Consider the following 6,928-nt stretch of genomic DNA (forward strand, 5'->3'; position numbering starts at 1 on the left):
GCGGGAGAAAGATGAGGCTTTCTACTCCCGTAAAGATTTACACCCTCGGAAACCCTGCACAGGGTCGCTATGGGTCGGACCCGACTCGATGGCACTTAACAACAACAACAACAACAACAACCCACTTGATAAAAGGAATAAATCAGTGTCTTAGTTAAAAAGAGGCATATAATTTTCCCCTGAGACAAGGTCGTAGCTGTGCTAGGTATACAGATCGAGACAAGAGGAGGAGAAGTGCTTTCCAGAAGAATGAGTTCAGTTTCATGTATATTTAGCTTGAGATACCAGCAGAAAATACTCAGATAAAGATGTCTCAGAACATGTATCACAATTGTAAACACACCTATCTTCACCGCATAGGAGACAGTGAGCCCAGTGAAGTCACAGAAAGGATTTTAGTCACCTTAATGCACTTGGTGCTTAACTCAGGGCTTACTAAACCTATTATGGATACACGAATACATAATAGGTTCAATAAATATTTGCTGAATCAGTGAAAAAACAAACAAAACAATGAACAGATTAACCAGCATTCAACAGTCTATTCAGAAACGTAATCACCTAGACTGAAGCTTTTCTGTACATTTGCCAAATCCCAGAGTCAGGAATTTTGGTACACACAGCCCTAACATCTAGAGTCCCTGATTTCCTGGTACAGTCTATTTGACTTCTAGGATCACCCAAACATGATCTTCTTCTGCATTCTTGGGATCCTTTACTTCATCAGCCCAGTAATTCATGCGGTCCTGATGTGGCACTGTGGGTTCATGTGCTGAACTGCAAAGATATTTGAACTGCAAGATCGGTGGTTCCAGTTCACCAGCTGCTCCTTGGAAACCCTATACAGGGTCGCTATGGGTCAGAATCAACTCAATGACACTTAACAACAACAACTCCCCCTTACTGTAATGCTCTGACAGTGATTGCTCATCTAGAACACCACCTGCTGTCTCCATCCATATTAGCGGAATACTTTCTTCTGTCTTCTCTGCCACTTGCAGCAGCATCCCAATCCCAACGGTTGCCCTCACCTGGCCACTCTAGATTAGTCCTCTCTTCTATGTTATTTTGGTCAATGTTGGAGCATGAGAAAAAGGGCAAACATAATGAAAGTATTACATACAGGAATATAGGCAGGGTTAAGGGAACCAAAAAGGGATGGTGACTCACCCAGGAACCAACAATAGTGGAATTATTGCCACCCCAAGACTGAGAGATAAGAATGGGTCACAGTGTTCCCAGAGTCTGGAGAAAGTTTGAAGCTATGACAAGGAAGTGTTGGGCAGAAACTGTAGCCATAGAAAGTAGCTATGGCCCAAACTAGCTAAGCAAAGGTGGTTGAGAAGGGAGCGCTGGCTTGCATAGTGGGTTACACATTGAACTGCTAACTGCAAGGCCAGTTCAAGGGAGAAAGATGAGACTTTCTGTTCCTGGAAAGATTTACAGCCTTGATCCATATACAGGGTCATGATGACTCAGAACAGACTCGATGGCACCCAACCACCATCAACAGGTGTAGGGAAGGTGGCTCCAGAGGATAAGGAGTGTAGGTGGTGCCTCCATGGGATAAGAGCTGGACTGTAACCTACAAGGTTTGAGCCCACCAGCAGTTCTGCTAGAGAAAGATGAGGCTTTCTGTTCCAAAACTCTAAACACTTAACAATACTAAACACTTAAAGACAACGACAAATAGGTGTAAAGAGGTATCTCATTGTAGTTTTAAATTTGCCTCTCCATTAGCAAAGTCGGTTTGAACCACAAGTTCAGCATTTCAAACTCACCAACAGCTCCTCAGAAACAATGGGCTCACACAGCAACAATTGTGAGACTGGTACAGAACTGGGTAGAGTTTCACTCTGCTATGACTTGGAATGGCCTCCACAGCACCAATCAACAAGACATGCTTATGAATTCAATTTTTTGTTGCTATTTTATAAGCAATTAATTTTTTTCAACTGTTTATTGTTAAAGCCTGTTGCCATCCAGCCTGTTCCAACTAACAGTAGTCTGATAGGAGAGGCTGGTGGTGGTGGTTATGTACCATGGAGTTGGTTCCAACTCATAGGGACCCAGTATAGGGTTTTCAAGGCTGTAAATTTTTATGGGACCAGAAAACCTCATCTTTCTCTCACAGTGTGGTTGGTAGAATTGAACTGCTGGCCTTTTGGTTAGCAGATCAGCTCGTAATCCACCATGCTACCAGAGCTTCTTATAGGAGAAGCTAGAACTGCCCAATAGGGCATCCAAGGCTGTATATCTTTACAGACGCGGATTTGCTACGTCTTTCTTCCCAACTCCCAACTTTTCAATTACCAGTGGAGCATTTAACCATGGTATCACCAGGGATCGCTTGTTCATTGTTAGTATGTAGAAATATGATTGACTCTTGTATGCTGACTCTGTATTATGCTTTCAGTGGCTGAACATGGTTTATGGAATCTAAGAGCACATAAATATTCTCTTCTGCTACTGAACTATTTACCATTTCTGCTGTTCTTACTTCATACCTGATAATCTATATTTCCTTATGATAGCATGTTTTTATGTCTGAAAAATTTGCTTTACTAGTTATTTTAGAGCAAAATTACTGGCCACAAAGTCTGTTAGCGTTCTGAGAACATATTTATTGCATCTATGTGATAAATTAGAGTCCTGGTGTGGTGCCGTAGGTTAATGCACTAGACTGCACAATAGGTTTGAACTGCAGGGTCCGAAGTTCAAGCTCACCAGTCTCTCCTCAGAAACTCTATTCAGAGTCACTATGTGTCAGAACCGACTTGACGGCGCATAACAACAATGTGATAAGTTATCTTTAAAATAGTAATCTGGGGTTCTAAGAAAGGAAGTTTGCAACTCTACCCAAGGGAAGAAATAAGTGTAAGGGTGAAATCAAATAAACAAAAAAGGAGGCTAGAAAGACACCCACCAAAATCTTCTGAAGTGGGAGAATGGTAGATAACTTTTTTCCACAGGAACAAAGGCAGAAATGAACACAAGAACTAATGTCTCCCCCTTTTGCACAGAAGGTAGTTGACCAAAAAGATTTTAACAGTGACACGGGTGAAGGAAGAGCACCTGAAGTGAGCTGAGTCTGTGACTCAGTTTAAACACCCAAGGAATAGAATTAGTTATGCAGTTGGAGTCCTGGTGTGGCACTGTAGGATAAGCACTCGACCACAAGGTTGGGTTGAACCACAAGGCTGGTGGTTCAAACTCATCAGTCTCTCCTGGGAAACCCTGTACAGTTCCTATGGGTAGGAACTGACTCGACAGCACTCGACAACAACTATAGAGTTAGCAGTCCAATCAACAGTATTTTTAAATAGATGTTGTCACGTTAATTCCAACCTGTAGTAATGATGTGACGGCAGCAGGAGGGCGGTTGGTAATATCTGTAGTCAAAACAAAGTCAGCTGACATCGTTTTCAAGGAAATTCATGCATTATGGAATGATGAAAATAGTACCCTGATACTCATTACAAGCTACTTTTTATTTTGTTAATGAAAAATTCAACATCCCATCTCAAGTCTTGGTACAAATTCCCAAGGTCATGAGACACTGCTTTTCATTTGTTCTTCAATTCCATAGCCCAGATGTAAAGCAACTTCTTCACTTTAAGAGAGAGTGGGAGGTAAATTTCTGGTTGTGGTTGCTATTGTGTGCTGGTGAGTGGTTTCTGACTCATAGCAGTCCTATGCAGGGTTTTCAAGAGCAACTGGTGGATTTGAACTGCCATCCTTGCAGTTAGCACTTCAGAGCTTATCCTACAGTGCTATACCAAGGTCCAAATCTCTGCTAGGCTAGATCATGATAATTTTCCCCATAAACACCTAGGATGGTAGCTAACATATAGTTGTTGTTGTTAAGTGCTGTTGAGTCTGTTCAGACTCATAGCAACCCGGTGTAGGGTTTCTGAGGGGTGGGTGGTGGCTTTGAACTGCCTATCTTGCAGTTCAAACTGACCTTTAGGTCCAATAATTATTCTACAGCACCACATCTGGACTCCTATACATAGTGGTGGTGGTGGTGGTATGCTGAGAAGTCGGTTCTGACTCATAGCAACCCTGCATAGAGTTTCCAAGGCTGTGAATCTTAACAGGAGCAGAAAACCTCATATTTCTCCTGTAGAACAGCTGGTAGTTTTGAACTGCTGACCTTGTGGTTAGCAGTCCAACTTGTAACCACTACACTACCAGAGCTCCTTATACATAGTGGGTGTCAAACAGTGTTATTAAACACTGACAAGGTTCAAATAAATGCTTGCTGAATTAATTAAAGGAAGAAACGAATAGGGGTGTGCTGGAATTGGCTGTTAATAGTTCTGATGGCTAAATGTTTAACAGTTTTCAGGGTCAGTATTAATTAGTTTGAATTTGGCTATGATGAGAGTATTCACACCATGGAAATGAACGAACGTTATAAAATCAGTACTTTCAGTTGTTGTTTTTCAGAGAGCTGGTTGTTCTGTACACCACTGAATGTCCCTGCTACTTGCATTCCACTCTCATCCTTTCACCTCGGAAGCAGCTCCCTTCCTGGTCATTTCAGCCTAGATTTAATAGCCTCTGAGGAGCAGTGATGTAGTCTTCTCTGTGCATCTTTGTAGAATTTCAGGATGGTTTGGCTGGACCTAATTTAGGAAAGGCCAGAAATTTGAATATATTGTTTGTTGTTGTTAAGTGCCGTTGAGTCAGTTCTGACCCATAGCAGTCTGGTGTAGGATTTCCAAGGAGCAGCTGGTGAGCTTGAACCACCAACATTGTGGTTCAAACGACTTTGCAGTCCAGCGCATTAGCCCACGACACCATCTGAATTTAGGGATGCATGTGTGTGTATATATGTTTTCTTCTCCTCAAATAGATTTAAGTGTATGTTTATATAAACATAAGAAAATCCTAATATTTAAAAGTTAACACTGGAAAAAGGACCCCCACCCCAAAATAAAACACTAAACAGACTCTAGAAATTTGGTTTTCATTTTCCCCCCAAAAGAATGGATTGTATCACAAACCCACATAGCTGTCCCCTGACATGCTCTGGAGAACAGAGAAGTAGGAGACTCGACGCCTCTTTACCCTTGAACAGAAAGCACGAAAAATGCGTCCTTCAAACACTTTACCAACATTTCAAAGTCAAGGTCCAGATATGTGGAACACTGCCACCTGTAAGTATTCTCATAGCTCTTACAAAACATCACTTTGACTAGACTCTACCTACAAAAAATAAATAAATAAACCTGATTAAGTGCTTCATTCCTAATGTTCACTGTTTCAAAAACATTATTCATGTCTCTGGTATTTATTTTAAAAGACTCTTTTTCTAAATTCAGTGAAAAAAAAATGCAGTGAAATATACTGATTTTTGAAAAAGCCTTAGTTTAAAAAAATCTGGCCATTGTTTTTGGCTTCTTGGCACCTGAAAGTCCTTTAAAAACAAGATACACTTTGAAACGAACAAACTTTCTCATAAATTGTTGTTGTCAAGTGTCATTGAGACAGTTCCAACTCATAGCGATCCTACATAGAGTTTCCAAGGCTGTAAAATTTTATTGTTTTATATGGGAACAGAAAGCCTCATCCTTCTCCCTCATGCCTATATACTATTGAAAAAGGAAGCGTATAAAGGAATTGATACATTTGAATTATGGTGTTGGCAAATAATATTGAGAGTACCATGGGCTGCCAAAAAACTAACAAATGTGTTCTGGAAGAAGTGCAACCAGAATGCTCCTTAGAAGAGAAGATGGGATGGAGAGACTTTATCCCTCGTACTTTGGATACATTGTCAAGAAGGACCAGTCACTAGAGGAAACTATCATTTTTTGGTGAAGTGAAGGGTCCGTTGAAAAGAGAAAGATCCTTCACAAGATGGAATAACACAGTGACAGCAGCAATGGGCTCAAACATAGAAACAATTGTGAGGATGGTACCGGACCAGGCACTGTTTCATTCTGATGTGCATCGGGTCCCTGTGAGTTGGAACTGACTTGACAGCATGTTAACAACAATATACTACAACTGTGCAATGTGCTGCTTAAAATGACCATGAAGTTTCCATTCATCAGGGACCAAACATTGGACTGGCCTGAGAAAGCCAGTGTACCATAAATTCATCTTAGAGCAATCCCTGGGACTGTGAATTATGAATCGATGGGACTGAGATTGATTGGAGTCAAAATTGTAGTCTTCTCTATCCCTTCCATCTTCTTCTCTGTCTCCTCTCTGGATGCAAACTGATCTAAAACTCCTGAAACTTAAGCCTCAAGGGTCTCTGCAAAGTGTGGTAAGGACCCTATGGTGATGAGTTTTATGGGTCAAATGGGCTAGGCTTCAAAAACAAAGCAAAACAAAAATGGAAGTTGCTATCAAGTAGATTTGGACTCATACATGCCTACATGTGTCAGAGCAGAACTGTGTTCTACAGGGTTTTCAATGGCTGATTATTTCAAAGTAGATTGACAAGCTTTTCTTCTGAGGTGCCTTTTGTGATTGTTGTTGTTAAGTGCCTTCAAGTGTATACATATCTAGGGGTGTAAATCTTTATGGGAGCAAAAAGCCTCACCTTTCTCCTGCCGAGTGATTCGTGGGCTCTAAGTGCCAACTTTGTGGATAGAACTCGACTTTGTATCCTACACAGTACCTTTTGGTGGACTTAATACTCCAACTTTTTGGTTAGCAGGTGGGCATGCTAACTGTTTGTACCACCTAGGGACTTCAGTAATACAATCAAGCTGAACTTGGGGTTAGCAGTCCAGTCCATAACTAAGGTGTTGCTATAAAGGTCTGTTGCAGATGTGATGACGTCCATTAGCAGTTGATTTTAAGTAAAGGATAGTATCCTAGGTAATCTTCACAGGGCTGATCCAAGCAGTTGAAAGGTCTTAAGAGCAGAGATGAAGCTTCCCTAAAGAAAAAATTCTACCTAGGT

Source organism: Chrysochloris asiatica, unplaced genomic scaffold (assembly GCF_000296735.1).
Source record: "Chrysochloris asiatica unplaced genomic scaffold, ChrAsi1.0 scaffold00032, whole genome shotgun sequence".
NCBI lineage: Eukaryota > Metazoa > Chordata > Mammalia > Afrosoricida > Chrysochloridae > Chrysochloris > Chrysochloris asiatica.